Genomic DNA, 22,939 nt, shown 5'->3' with positions numbered 1-22,939 from the left:
GTGGGATGATTTAGGAGAATGGCATTGAAACATGTATACTATCAGGTAAGAAACGAATCGCCAGTCTATGTTCGATACAGGATACAGGATGCTTGGGGCTGGTGCACGGGGATGATCCAGAGAGATGATATGGGGTGGGAGGTGGGAGGAGGGTTCAGGATTGGGAACTCAGGTACACCCGTGGCTGATTCATGTCAATGTATGGCAAAACCAATACAGTATTGTAAAGCAAAATAAAGTAAAAATAAAACTTAAAAAAAAATAAAATCAATTCATTTGAAACATTAAAAAAAATAATAAAATAAAACCTGAATCTACAATTTCCCCATTTCTCCAGTCACCAAAGACTTATAACCTTCCCTCCACTGAAAGGAGGGAAGGTTATATAGCGTGAATGGTTCTTCCCTATGAGGTGCTTACTTGGGTACCTAATTTTTTGGTCTTTATTCCCCTTGCAATTTCGAGTAGATCAAATAAGAATTCTTGGTTGGTGTGAGGTTCTGCTTAATGACTAATCTTAATGTTGCTACAAGAATTAATAATAGAAGGAGGAACCACCAAACAATGGCCAATGAAGAGGGTATAAGAAAATCATAGATAATAGTTTTAAGGTTTAGAGACACAGTGGTTTCCAGATGTACTCAACTGTCAATTTTCAAAGATATGTTGACTGTATTTCCTATTTGACAGCTTACATGAGACAGGATGGATGGTAGCTGATGCCTTAGAGGATTAAAGGCCAGGCTTTCAACTTTAATTTTATTCTTGGCCAGCAATTCAGTTTTAAATGTATCACATTATGTATCTGAAGTCTTAATCCTTATATCTATAAATGGGGATAGTAATACCACCTGCACAAAATTAAGTGAGGTAGTAAATATAGACCACTAGAGCCATGCCTGGTGTATGTTAAGTCTTGAATTTAAAAATATTACTTGTATGGCAAGAACCATCACAATATTTTAAAGTAATTATCCTCCAATTGAAATAAATAAATAAATTTTAAAAATATTACTTGGAGATTTTAGTATTTGCTACCTGAGCAATTCCCAAAGTTATCAAATGAACAGTTTCCAGATTTGCTGTAAATATTGCACTGTAGGTTAGAAAAATGTCTGAATCCCAATTCACAGAGTAGGCATTGAGGAGGGAGAACACTGACAAAGTGATTTGTTTTTCATTGTGTAAACCAAGATGTTGTCAGAGTTGCACACTCAGTCCTTCTCTAATTTGCTGACTCAGAAATCCTCAGCTCTGCTGCCTTACTTACCAGTGTCTCTGTGACTTACGGTGACCTCTTTTGCCATGGGTAGTTCATTCTTTTTTTTCCTTCTTCTTTCTCTTCTAGTCAGAGACTCATGACTTGATAATGTTTCCTCTCCTTTACCTTAAGCTCTCCGTTACACTGGCCCATGATTGATCTCTAATCTTTGCCTTTCCACTCATGGATCACCATTAATCAAGGTTTGCCCTGGGTTACGTAGCAATGCCCCTCTCTGTCATGTCTCATGAACGTGTATCCTAAGCTTTCTTATCCACTCTTCCTAGATATTTTTGCTCATTCTAATGGCTCCAGTGATCTAGAACTCCCAGTTTCATATCTGCAGCCAGGGTCTTGATCCTGTTCCAGTTGTTTCTCGGACATCTTCACCTGTGGATTCTGCAGAAATTGCAGCCTCAGCATGTCTCAAAGTATGTGTCTCTCCATCCCATCTGTCTTCTACCTCTCATTCTAAGTTCCATGCAGGGACAGTAGTCAGAGCCCTAAAGGTCACCCGAGACTCCTTCTGCTTTCTCTCCAGGTCACAAAGTCCACTGAAGTCCAACTTGACCAAGTCCGCCATGCTGTCTTTGCCCCCACTACTGCTGACTTTCTGCTGGCCCTTCCCATTTGTACCTGGATTAATGCCAGAGTCCCATGGCTTTCTATTATGGTTTACTTCCTTCTGGTATCTGTTCTCCTCATGCTGAGACAATGGTTGTTTAAAATATAATGTTGATAGTGTTACTTCTCCCACCTTTCAAGTTCTGTAATGTCTTCTCTTAACCTTTGGGGTAAATCTCTAAAACCTAACCATGGAAAATAAAACCCTTTATCATCGGACTGGTGCCTTCCTCTCCTGCCTCACCTTCTCATCACCCTTTCATGACTTCCTGGGGTTCCACTCATCCAAAATATATGCACTTCTCTGAAGACTCCATGCTTGTTCTTGTTGCCTTGCCCTTAGACATGTCCTTCTCTGTGCCTGGAACACTCTCCCTTCTCTGTATCATCTGTAATTTCCTTTTTTTCTTTAAGACCAAACTCAATTGCCACCGCATCCAAAAGACTTTCCATTAACTCTTATGTCCATTAACCATAAATTAGTTCTGACTAATACATTATGGAAAAGGAGACTTTGTTGCTTATGAGCCAAAACTATTAAAAGCAACGTGCTGCTTCCATCCCTTTCTTTTTCTGCCATAGAATATTGGAGGCCACACATTTAAAATGATTATAAGATATATGCCCAACATATATGAACCTTCACATGAGAGAAAAACAAGGTATTCTGTGTTGAACCTCTTAGGTTTCAGGCTTGATTTGCTACCACAGCAAAGTCAAGCTATCTGATTAGGACCACCTTCCCTGGACTGAATGAAGGACACTTCCTTTTTGGCTCTTCAACATGTCTGTGCTGGAATTGTTGACTTCCCTTCTTTTCTAGTTTATGAGTTCCTTAAGGACAGAGATTCCTTTTTATCTCTGTGGCCTCCACTCCAGCACAGTGCTAGCAAATAATAGGAACTCAAGAAACACTTGCTGAATTGAATTGCATCTTATCTGTCCTAAGCATTGGCAGATTAGCCACAATAATATCCACCTTGTGTAGGGATTTATGGTATAAGGTGATTCTGCCTAAAGTCACTCAATCCACTGAATGTCAAAGATGCTAAGTTGATGAGACTATCCAAGATGAATCCTGAGTTTGTTAAAAATCTTCTTTTTCTCTCACCTTTATCAGTCAAGATCCCACAGTAAACAGATGGAATCTGTGAGGGAATTGTAAATATTTTTTAAATGAAAGAATGATTTACAGAGGTGTGGGAAGGATTAAGGGAATCAACCGGGGTATTGGAGTTCCTGGGCACTAGCATCAGGGTAAGGGTGGAAATGGTGCTCCTAGAGCCCCACTGAAAGCTGCAACTGAGAACAAAGGTTTGTAACAGGAGCTGTAGTTGTGGAAGGATGCAGTGAGCAGCATAATTGCAACAGATCGGGAAGGAGTGTGAGCTACAGATACCCCCTGTCTCTCTTTTCTCCTTCCATGGAATTTCTGCTAAGACTTCCGCGTTGGCCAAACCCCACTGAAACGCAGGAGCGGTGGAGCCCAAGCGATGCGGTCTCTGGGGTTAGACTCTCGGGGAAGGTGGGGCAAATCATCCGAGGGGCAGAATGAAGAATAGTCAGCATGTACCTTGACATCAGTGTCTGACACTCAGCTGAGACTTGGTGAAGGTTCTGCTTCCACTTGAGTGTCTAGTGAAGAGTAGGAGACAAGATAAATACTAGTTTATTTTATACTAGCCTCTAAATCATCCACCAAAACCCAGCTGATATATCCCTTAGGAAGCCTTCCCTGAACCCTCAGGAGGGATAAATGCCCTTCTCTGATGCCTGCCTCTTTCACAGCAATTCCCAAATTAGGTTGAAATTGTATCTCTTTTTGTATCTGTCTCCCTCACCAGACTCTAATCTCCTTGGGGTTAGGGACTGCGTCTTATATATCTTTGAAACTTTAGCTTCTGGCAAGGATATGGCATTTAGGATTCCTCATTTTGACCCAGATTTTTACACAAAAACATACTTTTTATACCAAGTTCTAAGTCCTCAGCTGCAAACCCTCTCTTGCACATGACACACAGAAAATTAAAAAACAGTGGTTCTTAACACATAATATAAAGTTGACATTCTCTATGCAACTGAATTTCCAGTCCATTGAGAGGGAAAAGCAAAATTGTCCAATTGCTTTATGTATTATATTAACAAGACATCTCAGCCTGAACACTGAAGAATGCAGTGAGGGGCAGGCATCATCTCTGTCGAAGGGCCACTTATTGTATCCCCAATACACAGAGAAGCACCGAAGCCACAGAGAGAACTGTGACATTTGCTTCAGGTTTCCTTAGTTACACAGCGTCTTTCTGTTTGAAAACAGAGTAGAATAGTGCACAGCCCGTGGATATTAGAATTAGACTATTTTGAGATTAAATCATATATTAATGCATATATGTGGAATTCTAGAAAAATGGTATAGATGAACCTATTTGGAAAGCAGAAATAGAGACCACGGTGTAATAAACAAGCATATGGACCCCACAGGGAATGAACTGGGAGACTGAGACGGACATACACACACTGCTGCTGCTGCTGCTAAGTCGCTTCAGTCGTGTCCGACTCTGTGCGACCCCAGAGACGGCAGCCCGCCAGGTGCCCCCGTCCCTGGGATTCTCCAGGCAATTGTATGAAATAGGTCACCAGTGAGAACCTGCTGTGTAGCACAAGGAGCTCTACTTCACACTCCGTGGTGACCTGAATGGGAAGGAAGTCCAAGAAAGAGGGCATCGTGTATGTGTATGGCTGATTCACTTGGCTGTACAGAAGAAAATATTGTAAGGCAACTATACTTCAGTAAAAATGAAAAGAAAAGCTGACCCTGACACCTGGAGCTGGAGAACAGATGATGCAGAGTCTGTACTGAAGCCCAGAGAACCTCCGAAAGGATTGGTTTGCTGAGCCACGTGTCCCTGGATATTTGTTGGTGATTGCAACGTGCTGCCAACGTTACATAAGAAGTTTTATTCTCCAGCTCTAAACTCCAAACATCAATCATACACCAAAGAAACAACCTGCTGGAAACAGTGCTACTCCCTGAGGGCAGCTCAGAGAGAAAAGATCCTTTACTCTTTAACCCATTTGTTCATTGTTTTCACTGAAAGCTCAGCAAGTTAAAAGAAAATCGTACAGCACTACTTTATGATCTTGGAGTAGTTTCTCAACCTTTTTGAGCCTCGATCTCCTCATCTGTTATACCTACATTGTGGGGTGGTGGTAAAGCTTAAAATGAGAAAGTGTTGTAAGATACAGATTCAGTGTAGGAATTCAGTTGTTATGAGCTCCTTCCTTGCCCTTTGCATTACAATATCATGCTCAGAGACTGGAAATTAGAGACTACTTCATCCTACACACCCTATGGTAGACATATAGGAACGGAGTTGCCAGGGTAGGTGTATATGAATGGTACCAAAGGGAAAGGATAAAATCTTTTGGAAATGATTAATCCAAACAAATATATGAATTGCTTAAGCCACATTGACTGGATCAGGTCTAAATCTCCTCTTTGTTGATGTGTAGACACTAGGCTGAGTCTTTAAATCTGGCATCTTGGCGGGCAGGGTCACCTGTGTTCTCACCCAGACTTCCTCTAGTCTTTATTTCATCAGAGTCCACCTTCCTGCTGCTGTCCAAAGTGCGTTTCCAGCCACTTCTCCCCCATTACCACCCAATACTCCCCACAGCCACACAGCACGCAGTGGATGAGGTGGACTGGAGAAACAAAATCTTCCAAAGAAAATGAGGGATGTGAAGCAACTCTGTCTCCATTCTGTGCTGTCAATTCTTTCTGAGTGTCAGAACACAGTCGTATAGCAGATGATGCCATCTTGTGGTTTTCGTGAAAATCATCCCTTAAAAAATTCAGAAAGGTCATTGTTTAAATCTCACCACTCGTGTGCCTTTCTATCACATTTTTACAGATTAAGTCATCATCTACTGAGACTTCACCTAACAGAAATGTGAGCCAGATTTTTGATAAAGCAGCGGGTCAGTCTAATATGGGAAAATCCCGCTACTCTATCTTTAGAGGCTCTTAGTACAGTTAGTATAATTATGCATTTGACAAAAAGTTAGATGCAGTCTGGCTCTGTGATTTGTTTTCCTTGGGAAGCAGTCATACATTACTTTTTAAAAATATCGTAGCCTGGAATACTGAGATTCCCATGTCACACTGTCATCCTATGTGTCAGCACTTGGAGTAGCGAGTCCTGTGCAGAAAGCTCTCATCCACACTTGTCCAAAAATGTTTCCTCTAGGTTACAATCTGCACATAAAGGTCCTTGGAACATAAAAATAGGAGGTTTGGGTTTGTTACCTTTGAAACCTCAGGGAAATCAAAACCAGAACTCATTCTGGATGCCTAAGTGATTAATCTATTGTGTTCTCTGAGTTGAAATGGTGACTTGGTGTACTGGAATAGCTTCTGCACAATATTACGTCTCTGGTCTATTCAAAAGTAACCAAAACAACATTAAGAAGAATCCCAGAACAGCACACAGAGTACTATTATGTATAATAAGCATACTAATTAAGGTTTCTTTTATTGTTTATAACCCAATTTCAGTGGAGTCTACTAAAAGAAAACTTAAATTGAAAATGCGGTTTTCAATTATTAATATTTAAATTTTAATTTGTTGTATACTGGTATTAAAACACTTTGACAACATCTGTGGGACTAAACTGACAGTGTTTTTGGAAGGCAATTTAAACGATTCTCATAAAATTTATTCTTTCAGTCAATAAATACTTCTTGAGGGCCTACTAGGTCTCAAGTACTGTAGGAGGGGTTAGTACCCAGAATGGAGTAATAAGATATGACTCCTACACTCAAGGAGTTCACAGTGTAATGGGCAGAACAAATGAGCAAACTATAAATTATAAATGCATGTGGTTAGTTCTATAATAGGAAAGTTAGGGGCTATGTGGGCAAACATGGAGCAATACAGAAATCCAGTCTTAGAAGTCATAGGGTTTTAGATGAAAATAGCAAAAGATGAGTAAGAGTTGACATGAGAAGAATGAGAAATAATATTTCATCCAGAGAGAAGACTATGTGCTTTCTCGAGACCTTTCACCAATGACAACACTTTGAGTAACAATTTCACAATGGTGTAATAACCTCAATAGCATTTCTACTGGTCTCTCTTTTAGTATCCCCACCTTCAAACCCATTCTAGACACAGAAGCCCGTGACCCTTTAAAAAAATGTAAACTATAGAACAACAGCTGAGAAAACTGTGCCAAAAGATACACTCAGAAATACTATTAAAAAATTAAGTTTGAATTCTAAGAATTGTTCAGGTAACCCACAGAAAGGCAAGAAAATAGAAACACAGGAGTAAGAAACAAAGGAAACAAAGTTAAAAACTAATAAAATGGAAAACTTAGGCTCCAACATATGAACAGTTATGTTAAATGTGAATGGTCTAAACACACTAATTAAAAGTTAGAGATGGCAAAGTGGATAAATTCTTCTTAGCATTAACATCAAAAGCATGGTATATAAAGAGAAAAATGTATAAATTTGAACTCATAAAAATTAAAAACTTTTTTCTCCTAAAGATCTCCTTTGTAAAGAGGTAATAAGGTAAGGTATAGAATAAAATAAAATATTGTACAAACCACATATCTGACAAAGATTTTGCACTGGGATATATAAAGAACTCTTCAAAACTCAACAGTTTAAAAAGCCCCAAACAATGCAATTGGAAAATGGGCAAAATACATAAGTAGATATTTCACTAAAGAGGATATATGGATGGCCAGTAAACATAAGAAAACATGTTCAGTATCTGATTATTATCAATCATGAGCTATTATGGAAATTCAAAATAAGACAATGAGATAACATTATGACCTACAAAAATGACTAAAATTTTGAAAAAATGACAACACCAAATACCAGGACTTGGAGAAGCTGAATCACGCATTCAGAGCTGGTGGAAAAGTAAAATGACACAGCTACTCTACTAAACGGTTTGTCTATTTCTTTTCTTTTCTTTTCTTTTCTTTTTTTTTGTCTATTTCTTTTAAAGTCTCCCTACAATGACTATGTTACTCAGCAATTTTACTGTCAGGTATTTACTTCTGAGAAATGAAAACTCAGATTCATACAAACACCCGCCCTTGAATACTTACAGCTTTATTCATAATAGCTAAAGGCCAGAAATAACTTCGATGTCCTTCAATGTGTAAACGGTTCAACAAACTGTGGTATATTCGTGCTATATAATACCACTCGACAATAAAATATGGACTGTTGATACACATAGCAACCTGGAAGAATCTCCAGAGGAGTACACTAAGTGTAACAAGCCAATGCTCAATGCTTCTGTACTCTGTAATTCCGTTTATAAGCCATTCTGTAAATCGCAAAATTGTCGAAATAGAGAACAGATGGCCGTGAGAGAGGAATGCGGAAGGGAAGAGGTGCAGGGCGAGTGTGAGTGTAAAAGAGCGACCAGATACAGGTGTGCACTGCTGCAGATAAAGCAGAGGGACAGAAGGGACACAGGAAACTGTACCCATTATCTATCGATAATAACCTATAACAGAAGAGAAGCAGGCAAAGAATGTCCATCTGTCTGAATCACTTTATTGGTCACCTGAAGGTAGCACAACATTGTAAATCAACTATACTTCAGCATGAAAAAGGGGCACCCACAGGGTTCCATGGTGATTGAACTGTCCAGTATCTTGCGTGTTGGTAGATACCTAAACCTACATACATGACAAAATTCCATAGACCTCAAGCCACAGACTAAGGGAAAATGTTTGCAAAAGACACACTGATACAAAACTGTATCCAAAATATACAAAGAATTGTTATAACTCAGCAACTAGAAAATGAATAACCTGCTTGAGAAAAATACCCCCAAGCCTATATCGATTAAAGAGATTGATTGAATCAATAATAACCTATGACAAACAGAAAGCACCAGTCCCAGGGAGGATCACTGGTGAATTCTACCAAATATTTAAGGAAGGAATTTATCAGTTACACTCCTCTCTACATTCTCTTTCAGCGAATAGAAGCAGAAAGAATACATCCTAGGGCAGCATTACTCTAATACCAAAACCAGACAAAGATATTATAAGAGGATATGTCCCTGGTCATTCTTTTTAAAGTGGCCTGCCCAGGAACTATCTTATTCCCTTTATTATCTTATTTATACTAACTGTAATCAGAAATTTTTAACCTCTATTTGCCCTTCCCCTCCCACCCTTGTACATGCCTACTCCTACAGAATGCATTTTCCTGAGTGCAGAGATGTTTGTATTTTCTGCTGTGCTTCAGTGCCCAGCTTGGTATCTGATTCTTAGTAGGTGCTCAGTAAATATCTCCTAAATGAATGAATTTTTAATAAGTGCATTCGTGTGCCCAAGAAGATCCCATTAAAATAAGGGGGAAACTAACAGAAGGAAGAACTATAGAGCCTTCAGAGGATGCTGTTTAAATTGCCATTCCATGGAGAACAAATAGTTTTAAAGGAAGGAAATGATATTGCTTGGTGGGAACCAAAATCAATTCCCCAGTTTTCCTGAACATATGTAGAGGCGAGTTTGAAAAGTAATTAACTCCAGGCTCCTGACTCCCTGAGCTCTGAGTGTAAGAATGAGGTCATTGTACTACCAGGGCAAATAAGGCCTTGTGTTCTCCCAAGATGAAGATCCAAAGTCGAGAAGAACTGCAAAGCACTCATTTCAGGTACAGGATGGTAGGATGTTTCATTTTAGTTCATTGGTGCATCTATTGTTTGCCTGCTGTTAGGCTGATAGCTCCCTCTTTTCATCAGGTTTGGTGCCTGGTATCTATGAAGGCATGAAATAAAAAGAAAATGCCCAACTTTTTAAACAAAATGTATTTATTCTTCACAGCAGACTTTGGCCTGACTTCATCATGTAAGGACTGTTCAGAAGCATAGCTCAGAGGGGCCAAGAAGACATTTGCCTCCCTCACCTCCCACACTACAGACTGTCGTGAGCTGTGCCATTGCAGACAGCCCCTCTGCTGGTCTAGGGATGGACTTCCCACTCCCCGCTGTCTCAGTCAGTTTTGTTTGATACAGCAAGATACCATAGACTGGGTGGCTTGCACAGCAGAAATTTATTTCTCACAGTTGGGCAGGCTGGGAAGTCCAGGGATCAAAGAGCTAACTGATTTGGTTCCTGGGGAGAAAGCTCTTCTTAGTTATGTCCTCATGGTGAGGAGAGAGGCTGAAAGAAGGCTCTCTCTTGTCTCTTTGTAAAAAGGCACCAATCTCATTCATGACAACTCCACCATCATGACCTAGTGACCTTTGGAAGACCCATCTCCAGATTCCGTCATGCTGCTGCTGCTGCTGCCAAGTCGCTTCAGTCGTGTCCGACTCTTCGTGACCCCATGGACTGCAGCCCACCAGGCTCCTCCATCCATTGGATGTCCAGGCAAGAGTACTGGAGTGGGGTGCCATTGCCTTCTCCGAGATACCATCACACTGGGGATTAATTCTGACACAAACATCGAGTGTGTAGAACCTGCTAACCTCACCTCTCTCTTCTGACCCCAAAGCGTAATTCCTCAATTGCCTGCTCTTAGCTGGGTCCTGGGAGTGTGAGAAATGGATGGTGACAGAATATGTTATTTTAGTAAAATGGCCTTTTCAAGCCAGTGAGCCTAGAGTAGAGATCTGAAGAAGTGAGGGGAAGGGGCTTTGAATTCCCTGGGGGAAGCTTGGTCCATTTAGGAGGAAAGGCAGGTGTGGAGATCTGTTGAGGCACCTGCTTGGTGTGCACGAGGACAGCCTGAGACCAGGGCGGCTGGAGCAGTCAGCAATGGTAGGGCAATAGGAGAGGAATCAAGGGAGAAGGACCAGGGTCAGTTTGTGCGGGGCCTTGTGGCTACCGTAGGGGCTTTGGTTTTTATTCATTATGTGGCAAGAAGTCACTCAAGGATTCTGTGCTGTGACTTGATTTATATTTTGAAATGCTTTCTCTAGCTGCTCTGAGGAGACTGTAGAGGGTGAGGAGTAGGAAAAAAAGGTAACAGTTAGGACGCTACTGGAGAAAGTTACAGAGGCTAGGATGCCAGCTGTACAGGTGGTAAGAAATGCTGAGTTAACTGAGACACCATGCATGAAAAAGTTAAATAATTTGGACTAGGAATATAAGTTGAGGCTGAAACTGTGAAGCAGTATATCAGCAGTAGGAACCTCCTGTTCAAAAGGGACATACTTTTCACTTTGAGGTACAGTGGTCTGAGAAGAGCTTTCCCGGGGTAAAGAAGATACTGGCCATACCCACTTATTCCTTGTGAATAAAAGATTGTGTGTGTATGTGTTGTGTGTGTGTGCGTTAGTTGCTCAGTAATGTCCAACTCTTTGTGACCCCATAGACTGTAACCCACCAGGCTCCTCTGTCCATGGCATTTCCCTGGCAAGAATACTGAAGTGGGTTGCCGTTTCCTTCTCCAGAGGAAGAAGGACATGGATACTCAAACAGAAGTCACCAGTCAAACTGTTTTGGGGTTGAAATAGATGGCCAAAGGTTGGATGTCAGTGACAAAAAGTGGATGTGTTCTGTCTCTAATATTATGTCAACAGCTTATTTAACCCTGTGATGAAGCATTTTGTGGAAACAAGGTAATTATACATATGTATATAGATAGGTAAGATAGATCTTTTGTTCTCCTTTAGAGGACAGCTACTTTATAAATAAAATAGTAGTTATTTTTGGAATTAATATAAGTTTTTCTCCACCCAGTAGAAGTCTTGGTCTTCCTTTGAAACATGGTGATGTAATGGTGGGAATTCAAACAAAACCCTCCAGAGATCTCATTGTATTACTCCATCTAACATCTGAAGTTATGTTCAAGAAAAGAAAACAATTTTCTTCCAATAAGTTCGATGTTACAAAGCCTACTCACCCCTGGAGAAGGAGAAGTGCCAAGAAACATAGTATACCGTTGAACTTGACAAGGCCTGACTCTAAAACCTGCGTTTCAGTGAACTCTGCTGCGGTAGAGACCGCAGCAGAGAAAGGTCATCGGATTCCACCTTGCCATCTGTTTCCTGCTGTATTCTTTCTTTACTTTCAGAGTACAACTCACTCACCATCTCCTGTAAGTAATCTTCCCCCATTATTGCCAGCCCTCTTAGAAACAGCAGTTTTCTGGAGCCCTGGCAGTGAAGTGCAATAATACCACATTACAGGGTATGTAATCTTCAGTTTGTTAATGAAGTAGGGGGCTTACCTGCATTATCGTCTCATCTTCCCATTTTGAAGTATTCTCTGATGGAGGGTCCAAGTTAAAGTTTTAAAAATGACACATTTTTAATTTTATATTTTTATATATAAAAAATTTATCACTCTCTAGAACCTCATATATGATATAGTGTAGATGGGTATAGATGGAGTGATTGTCGTTGACTGTGGCTGCCCATTAAGATCACCAGGGGAAACTTTTAAGAAATACCAGTGCCCAGACGGAGAACGGAATGGCACCCCACTCCAGTGTTCTTGCCTAGAGAATCCCAGGGACGGCAGAGCCTGGTGGGCTGCCATCTGTGGGGTCGCACAGATTCGGACTCGACTGAAGCGACTTAGCAGCAGCAGCAGCAGTGCCCAGACCCCATTTTCAGTTATTGGGACTTCAGTGCTTGAGGGTAGAGCTCTGGATCAGTTCTGTTCAGTTCAGTCGCTCAGTCGTGTCCGACTCTTTGCGACCCCATGAATTGCAGCATGCCAGGCCTCCCTGTCCATCACCATCTCCCAGAGTTCACTCAAACTCAGGTCTATCGAGTTGGTGATGCCATCCAGCCAAAGACGGTATTATTAAAGGTCCCTAGGTGCTTTCTGTTTGCAGCAAGTGTTAAAAACTACTTGGTTTGGGCAGGTCCTGGAAACATGTTATAGCACCTTTACAAACTGTTTTCTCATCCTTTAAACAACAGGATAGTGACTACTCCCCTGGATTGTTATTGCTTGAATTTCAAACCCTGTCACCCATTCGAATTCTGTCACCTTAGACAGCTGCTTAATCTCTCTAAGAATTAGATTTCTCTTTTGTAAAATGGGGGTTTTAATAAGTATCAACACATAGGTTTGTTGTGAGGATTAAATGAGAAAATGTGTGAGAAGTACTCAGTCTACTGTTTGGAATATAAGAGTTCAGCAAGCTTTAGCCAGTGTATGTGCTGCCGAGCAGAGTACGTGCCCTATGGTGGACCCTAAATCAATGTTAATCTCTTCTTCTCTGATCCTTCCATCTGTAGTTTATCCTGATCTGTCTTTATAAGCTGAGACTTAGATGTCTAATAACCATATCTCTCTGAAGCAGAATGCAATGTCTAAATCCAAATTTGAATTTTGTCCCTTATTTAATTATGGTGACTTCAAGAGAACATGGGGTATGTAGTTGTAACACTAGGAATGTAATTACAGATATAATTAAGAAATTACTCTGCTTCTAACTTCTGAAGAAAACCTTGAGGGAACAATACCTGCAACTTCGTGATTGAAGCCTTGGGTGATGCCAGGAACCTCAGAGGAATTAAGAAAACTTGTACAGGACCTTGTACTCTAAGCATGGTCCTGAGACCAACAGCATCAGTGTCTCCTGGGAAAGTGAAAGTGGAAGTTGCTCAGTCATGTCCAACTCTTGGCAACGCCATGGACTATACAGTCCATGGAATTCTCCAGGCCAGAATACTGGAGTGGGTAGCCTTTCCCTTCTCCAGGGGATCTTCCCAACCCAGGGATCGAACTCAGGTCTCCCACGTTGCAGGTGGATTCTTTACCAGATGAGCCACAAGGGTCTCCTGGGAACTTGATGGAAAAGCATAATCCCAGGTGCCACCCCAGACCCAATCAGAATCTGCTTTTTAACAAGATGCTCAGGTGATTGACATGCACATTCAAGTGTAAGATGTATTCTTGTAAGATGATGACATGCTGATTGACAACTGTAAATACCCATTAAGCTAGAGTCAAGGGGTTACCTCATTACCATGCCTGCGGTCTTGGGTCCAGTTTGCCAAGTCAGTTGCTAGGACCACACTGTGGTATTGTCTGATTCTGTATCTGAAGCAGCTCTAAATCCATCCTGTGCCCCCAGCCCCATTACTGCGAATACTAATAACCCTTATTAGATTCACGAAGTGTGCCTTGAATTCATCACCCTTTGCCTGTCTCCAGATTTCCAGATCTGACCCTGACCTCCTTGCCTTCTGACTCATCACCTTACTCTATAAAGGAGCTCTGTAAGAATCCACACACGCGAGACTCCTTGCTTGTACTTCCTTCCAGGATCTGACAAATGGTGACGATCTTTTATTCCTGACCCTTGGCTTTTCCTCTTTGTCCCTTCTCATGTTTCCTTCATCTCACTCTAGAAAACACCCTTACCTAGCTGGCCCAGCAGTCGAGAGCTTTGGAACTCTGCTGGCCACTCTGAAAGGGAACCTGACTAAGGAGGCAGCTTCAGTGAGTCTTTGAATGCGGTTTGGACCCTTCTGAGAGCCATCTGGCCTTCGTTTGTGCTCTTCAGTGATGCATGGCCCTCTGTAGCAACTTTCCGTAGAGATGGTATGAGGCAGGAGAAGGATCCTGTGAGCTTAGAGGGTACACCTAGCTTGGCAGGAGAACACTCCAGTGACTAACACCACTCTTCATCCTCTCTTTAGAAACTTCCATTTTGGAATGGCCTGCAAGTTCTGGCTTTTTCCCCCCATCTCTATTTTCATCTCAACCAAATTGGTTAACTGAAAGACACTCTCTGCTTTGCAAACCACAATTATGTTGGGAATGAAACTCAATAGAAGCTGCATCTGGCATGTAAATCACAGATCATTCACTTAGCAATAGCCGAAGAGAACCCACCAAGCTGCCCTTGCTTGTTTTCCTGTAGATAACGATATTTCAGTTTATTTTAGTGCATATTGTTTGGCATTTTAAATTATATATTTTTTATCCCAGTCATTTCACAAGCAAAACTGACTTCCCTGATAATTAAATTTCCCCCACAATAGGAATTTCACCACTTATTTTCTTTTTACTACAAGATGCCTGTGGATTATTAAGCTGGTGTCAGCTCTCACCCACCCACATACCTTCAAAGCAGTCTGGAAAAGGTGTCAGCATTTCTAAGGTGTGCCTAGATGATGTGTAGTTCCCACAGTTTCACGTCTGGAGCCATGTGTCACGTTAGTTATGCATGCAGGCTAGCTCAGTTCATGTTTGGCATTTGTTTTTGAGGCGACTAAATTTGGGAAGCTCTGAGTGCAAAGATATAGCTTTTAATTGGTTCTATTAATATATAAGTTCTATTATATTTAATTTTTATTAAATATAATTTAAATTTATTTAAATACGCTCTTATTCATATTATTTTGGGTTTTGAATAATATTTAGTATTCCACAAAGTCCATTTCAGAAGAAATTTGACTAGGACAAATAACAGTCTATGAGACTGACATATTCAGGAAAAGATGGGCTGTGACCCCTATACATTTAGAAGTTCACCTGATATTTTGGGGTTAACTTGACCTATTCTGTTTGCTGAATTAACCACTTTTGTCCTAATCATTCCCTCCCTCGCTGCACTAATGCTCACACATTATCAGTTGGACAGATTCTTCTTCAGCCAGCCCAAATACAATACTTTTCAAACTGCCAGTTTCAATCCTTTAGAGAGACATGATAACACTTTAGTGAGTTTTATACAGCATTAAAAAAAATTGAATAGATCAGAGTGCCTCACAGGCAAAAAGGATAAGTATTGTTTTGTGAAATTTTTATTTCAGTGATATGTATGTATATGTAATTACATGCTAATGTAGATTATGCTGCTTATTGTGAGTTGTAGTAAGAGAGTTTGAAATGCATAAATGTACCTAATATCCACTGCTTCTTGAAATGATTCATGATCTAGAGTTTGAGGATCTTCATTTTTTCAGAAGCAAGAGTCTTTTAAGTTGCTATTAAGCTAATGGTCATGGCCAGGACCCGGTATTAACTCTGGATCCCATCAGTTCAGTTCAGTTCATTTCAGTTGTTCAGTCATGTCCGACTCTTTGCAACCCCATGAACTGCAGCATGCCAGGCCTCCCTGTCCATCACCAACTCCTGGAGTCCACCCAAACCCATGTCCATCGAGTTGATGATGCCATCCAACCATCTCATCCTCTGTCGTCCCCTTCTCCTGCTGCCCTCAATCCCTCCCAGCAAAAGGGTCTTTTCCAATGAGTCAGCTCTTCGCATCAGGTGGCCAAAGTATTGGAGTTTCTGCTTCAGCATCAGTCCTTCCAATGAACACCCAGGACTGATTAGGATGGACTGGTTGGATCTCCTTGCAGTCCAAGGGACTCTCAAGAGTCTTCTCCAACACCATAGTTCAAAAGCATCAATTCTTCGGTGCTCAGCTTTCTTTATAGTCCAACTCTCACATCCACACATGACCACTGGAAAAACCATAGCGTTTAGACAGACCTTTGTTGGCAAAGTAATGCCTCTGCTTTTTAATATGCTGTCTCGGTTGGTCATAACTTTTCTTCCAAGGAGTAAGCATCTTTTAATTTCACCATCTGCAGTGATTTTGGATCCCAGAAAAATAAAGTCAGTCACTATTTCCACTGTTTCCCTGTCTATTTCCCATGAAGTGATGGGACCTGATGCCATGATCTTCGTTTCTGAATGTTGAGCTTTAAGCCAACTTTTTCACTCTCCTCTTTCACTTTCATCAAGAGGCTCTTTAGTTCTTCTTCACTTTCTGCCATAATGGTGGTATCATCTGCATATCTGAGGTTATTGATATTTCTCCCGGCAAACTTGATTCCAGCTTGTGCTTCTTCCAGTCCAGCATTTGTCATGATGTACTCTGCATATAAGTTAAATAAGCAGGGTGACAATATACAGCCTTGGTGTACTCCTTTTCCGATTTGGAACCAGTCTGTTGTTCCATGTCCAGTTCTAACTGCTGGATCCCATAGTCAACTAATAATACTGAGAATAATCTAGGACTTCCCATGTGGCTCAGTGGTAAAGAATCTGCCTGCTGAAGCAGGAAATCCTGGTTAGATCCCTGGGTCAGAAAGATCCCCTGGAAAAAGAAATGGCAATGCATTTCAACACAGGTTAGATCCCTGGGTCAGAAAGATCCCCTGGAGAAAGAAATGGCAACCCACTTCAATATTCTTACTTGAAAAATCCTATGGACAGAGGAGCCTGGTGGGTTATGGTCCATGGGGTTCCCAAGAGTCAGATGTGACTGAGTGACTGAGCAGGAAAGCACACCCACTGATAATAATCTAATTATCAAAATCTGTAGTTCTCAAAGTATAGCTCCTGGACCAAAAGCATCAACATCATCTGTGAACATATTAGAAATGCAGCTTCTACATCTATTGAGATGATCATATGGTTTTTATTCTTCAGTTTGCTAATGTGGTGCATCACATTGGTTGATTTGTAAATGTTGATAAATCCTTACATCCCTGGTATGAATCCCACTTGATTATGGTAGATGATCCGTTTAATGGATTGTCGGTGTGGGTTTGCTAGTATTTTTCTGAGGATTTTTGCGTCTGTGTTCACTTCTGACCCTGTGCTGTGTTGTTCTTAGTCACTCAGTCGTGTCCAACTCTTTGCAACTCCATGGACTGTAGCCCACCAGGCTCCTCTGTCCATGGCATTCTCTAGGCCAGAATACTAGAGTGGGTTGCCATGCCCTCCTCCAGGGGGTCTTCCCAATTCAGGGATAGAACCCAGGTCTCCTGCATTGCAGGGAATTCTTTACCACCTGAACCACCAGGGAAACCCAGAATACTAGAGTGTGGGTAGCCTATCCCTTCTCCAGAGTATCTTCACTGGATTGTTATTTTCTTTCTTGTGTTAGATTCATCTGGTTTTGGTGTCAGGGTTATGCTGGCCTTACAGAAGGAGTTCAGAAGTTTTTCCGCCTCTGCAAACTTTTAGAATAGTTTCAGAAAGATAGTTGTTATCTCTTCTCCAAATGTTTGGTTGAATTCACCTGTGAAGCCATCTGGTTCTGGACTTTTGTTTGTTTGGAGTTTTTAAATTATTGATTAAATTTATATTACTAGTAATTGGTTTATTTATATTTCTACTTTTTCCTGGTTCAGTCTTGGGAGATTGTACTTTTCTAGACTGATGCTAAAGCTGAAACTCCAATACTTTGGCCACCTCATGCGAAGAGTTGACTCATTGGAAGAGACTCTGATTTTGGGAGGGATTGGGGGCAGGAGGAGAAGGGGACGATAGGGGATGAGATGGCTGGATGGCATCACCAACTCGATGGTCATGAGTTTGGGTGAACTCCGGGAGTTGGTGATAGACAGGGAGGCCTGGTGTGCTGCAATTCGTGGGGTCACAAAGAGTCAGACACGACTGAGCAACTGAACGGAACTGAAGAATTTTTCTATTTCTTCTAGGTTGTCCATTTTATTGTCATATAGTTGTTCATAGCAGTCTCCTATGATCTTTCATATTTCTATTGAGTTAGTTGTAATTTCTCCTTTTCTATTTTTTATTCTATTGATTTGAGCCCTCTCCTTTTGTTTTCTTAATGAGTCTGGCTAAAGGTTTATCTTTTCAAAAAGCGAGCTTTTGGTTTCATTGATCTTTTCTTTGTAGTTTAGTCTCTATTTCATGTATTTCTGCTCTGATCTTTATGATTTCTTTCCTCCTAGTAACTTTGGGTTTTCTTTGTTGTTCTTTCTGAGTTACTTTAGGTGTAAGGCTTAATTGTTTATTTGAGGTTTTCCTTGTTTCCTGAGTGAAAGTGAAAGTTGCTCAGTCGTGTGCGACTCTTTGCAACCCCATGAATTATATAGTCCATGGAATTCTCCAGGCCAGAATACTGGAGTGGGTAGCTTTTCCCTTCTCCAGGGGATCTTCCCAACCCAGGGATCGAACCTTGGTCTCCCACATTGCAGATGGATTCTTTACCAGCTGAGCCACAAAGGAAAACCAAGAATACTGGAGTGGGTAGCCTATCCCTTCTCCAGCAGATCTTCCCAACCCAGGAATCGAACCAGGGTCTCCTGCGTTGCAGGTGAATTCTTTATCAACTGAGCTGTAACTGTTTTTACTGCATCGCATAGGTTTTGGATCTTTGTGTTTTTGTTTTCATTTGTCTCTAGGTAATTTTTGGTTTCCTGTTTGATTTCTTCAGTGATCCATTGGTTGTTTTGTAGCATACTGTTTAGCCTCCACATGTTTGTGTTTTTGCAGTTTTTTTCAAAACTAGTTGATCAACTAGTAGTTGACTTTTAGTCCCGTAGCTTGTGGTCAAGAAAGATGAATGTTGCCATTTGCCACAACATGGATATACTTGGAGTATATTATGATTCACTGTATTATATACCTGCAATTTATATAATATTGTACATCAGCTATACTTCAGTTTAAAAAAGAAATGCAACTTCTCAGGTCCTACCCCAAGCCTACTTGATTAAAAGTCTTAGAGTGGGCCCAGCACTCTGTATTTTAACAACACTCCAGGTGATTCTGATACATGCTACAGTTTGCAAAACATTGGCTTATAATTATATGTGACTCAAGTTTTTGACGGAGAAGGCGATGGCACCCCACTCCAGTGTTCTTGCCTAGAGAATCCCAGGGACAGGGGAGCCTGGTGGGCTGCCGTCTATGGGGTCGCACAGAGTTGGACATGACTGAAGTGACTTAGCAGCAGCAGCAAGTTTTTGAGCCTGGACTTTGCCTCTGCTTGCTAATACAGGGCTTCTTTCATCTGAAAACTCCGCCCCAAGTATTTCTACAGGTCATCAGGGGGTACCTCTTGCATGAGGATAAATAAGCCCTATTGAGTTATTATGTGGCATCTAACAATGTTTTTCCACTGTTGTATGAACTCATAAAGCCTTTGGGGTTTTGTTTAGAAAACAAACAGGGTTCTGTTTAGAAAATGGTGCTATTTATCAAATGGCTTTTAATATGAGTCTGTATACAGGTAATTCTTGTATGATTTAAAGTCTATTTTTAATACACTTTTGAAAACCTAAGTAGAAATATCTTATTTAATATTCCTGTAAATCTTATAGAAATTATGTGAGATAATCTCCAAAAGTGATTTGTGTATGGTAAAAAGTAAAGTTTCTCTCTGGTCAGATGAAGACGCTTTTAGATTAAGAAGACACAGAGTCCTCTGACATGAATGTTCCAGTTTATGCAAGATGAACCCTAATATTTGGGAAACTAAACACGTAGTCTTACATGAGGTTTTCAGTCTGGAGGTTTTCAATCCCAGTGTTTAACTGACACACAGAATTCCCTGAGGACCTAACAAGAGAGCAGCAGGTCTCTGGGCTAGAGAATTCCATCAGACCACATACACACACCCCCACACCTCCGCCACCACCACGGCCATAAACCACTCGGCATGCACGTCTCCCTGAACCACATCCCAGGCACATCTGCCCAGACTCTCTCACCCACCCGCAGGCACCACACCACATACTACTCTCTCACGCTTTCTCTCTCTTTCACACACACAGACACACTTATGATCATTGCGCCTCCATGAATTGTCTTCCTCTGCCTCTGAGCCTGCTTCTACTCTCCATCACTCAGAGGGTGAAGAAGCAGTGTTCTCTCATTAGTATAGGTGGGAAACTGTAAGGTGTGGTTCGAAAAAAAAAACCTCTGAAGAGACCAATGACCATGAAAAAAATACTAAAAGTTGTCAGAGAACTCTTCACAAAAGGCTTCAAGTCCAGGCAGAGGAATTACAGTAGAGAGTTTCAAGCCTTCAAGGAGTAAATATTTCTCTGTATATAAATTATTCCAGAATACAGGGAAAGAGAAAACTTCCCAATTGACTTTACAATGTGAACAAACCCTAGAAACCAAAGTCAGACCAAGAAATGGCAACAACAACAGAAACATGCCAGTTGTACCTGTGGTTATAGGTGTAAATCATATAATCAATCTCCAACATTAAATGTTAGCAAATAGAATCTGTCAGTATAGTTAAAAGAATAAATACAAGACAATGTGATGCCTTAGCTGAAGAATATAAAAACAATTCAGCGTAAAGAAATACAGCAATATAACCCATCACATTAGTAAGGTAGAAGAGAAAAATGTATGATCATTTAGATCGATGTGACAAGTATTTTGATAAAAGTCAACATCCATCATCCCTTATTAATTATGAAACACTAAAAATGACAACAGTGCTTCACAAAACTTCTATACTGTGTAAAATTGTATAACGATCGAAAGCACTAATAATAGACCCCAGAAAGTCAGAAAAATAATAAGAGTATGGACCCTGGGATAGAAAATGGCACTCTACTCCAATGCTCTTGCCTGTAGAATTCCATGGACAGAGGAGCCTGGCCAGGCTACAATCCATGTGGCTGCAAAGAGTGGGACACAATTGAGCAACCAAGCACAGAGCAATCTGTACAGTGATGGAGGGGGCTAAAGAAAATGATCCCCAAGGCCCTTTCTAGTCCTGACAGTGTATTATTCTATATGTAAAAGCCTGGACTCCACTGAACAACATAGCCACTATTTAACGCTGAGTTGTCTTGCGGGGTCATATAATAGTTAAATGACTCCAAATTGCCACAGTTATACCCAAAGTGCAATCGATTGAAGAAGTCAGAAATAATAAGTTCTATGATCACTAGTATTCAGCATTGTACTTTGTATTTTTCTATGTATGTATATAACACTAAATAATGTATTGCTTTATTTTCCTGTCTCTTAACATTTTATAAATAGGATTATACTGTATGAATGCTTTGTGACTTGATTTTCTTAATATTATACTGTTGAGATTCTTAGGTTGGTGAATAGAGCTATATAATGCATTCATTTTGGCTTTTTAAGTATTCCATTGTATGAATATGCACTAAATTTTTATTTTTATGTAATAGGCATATAGCTTGCTTTCATTTTTTACAAATATATATAATACTGCTGTGACTATTTATGCATATATCTCTTGGTTCACATATGCAAGCATTTTTCTAGGGTATTTAAAAGCATGCTGCTGCTGCTGCTGCTAAGTCGCTTCAGCCATGTCCGACTCTGCGCGATCCCATAGACGGCAGCCTACCAGGCTCCTCTGTGCCTGGGATTCTCCAGGCAAGAACACTGGAGTGGGTTGCCATTTCCTTCTCCAATGCATGAAAGTGAAAAGTGAAAGTGAAGTCGCTCAGTCGTGTCTGACCCTCAGAGACCCCATGGACTGCAGCCCACCAGTCTCCTCCGTCCATGGGATTTTCCAGGCAAGAGTACTGGAGTGGGGTGGCATTGCCTTCTCTGATATAAAAGCATAGATTTCACTTTATAAAATAATGCTGTTATTTTCCAATATGCTTGCTTACAATTAACTTTTAATAATTATACCAAAGATTTAATGGAAATTCTGCTTCTCTAGTCTTCATCACATATTATTATATTAAAATATTAGCTAATCTAGTGAGTATGTGATGTTTTTATATTATGGCTTTAGAATGTGTTTTATAGTTAAAGATGTATTTGAGAATCTTTTTGTATATCTTATTCACTGAAATATTTTTTCAAAACTTCACGCAGGTTTTCTGAAGGGTCAGTGGTTTCTTTCTTATTGTTTTGTAGAAATTCTTTACATATTTTGAGACAAATTCTTTGTGAGTTAATGTGTTGCAAATATCTACATCAGTGTGGGGCTTGACTTTTCACTCTGATGGTATTTTTTGATATCTAATTACCTTCCTAAACTCTCTCATTAATTTTAATAATGCCTGTAGATACCTCTGTGTTTTTATCTATAAAATTTTATTATCTTTGAATAATAAGAATTGTATCTATTTTCAATTTTTACAGCTTCTGTTCCTTTATCTGTCTAGAATTTTCAGTATAATTTTGAATAGAAGTAGTAATGGTGAAAATCTCATCTTGTTCATGGTTTAAATATTTAAAATTTGTTCTCATTTCATATTCTCAATTGGATATGGTATCTGCTTTAAATCTTGTAGATATATTCAGGTTTTATTAGGTTAAGAAAATTATCTTCTTTTATTGATTGTGAAATTTTATAAATGCCCCTTC

Source organism: Capricornis sumatraensis, chromosome 6 (genome assembly GCF_032405125.1).
Source record: "Capricornis sumatraensis isolate serow.1 chromosome 6, serow.2, whole genome shotgun sequence".
NCBI classification, from domain to species: domain Eukaryota; kingdom Metazoa; phylum Chordata; class Mammalia; order Artiodactyla; family Bovidae; genus Capricornis; species Capricornis sumatraensis.
Note: the sequence above shows the minus strand (reverse complement) of the source record.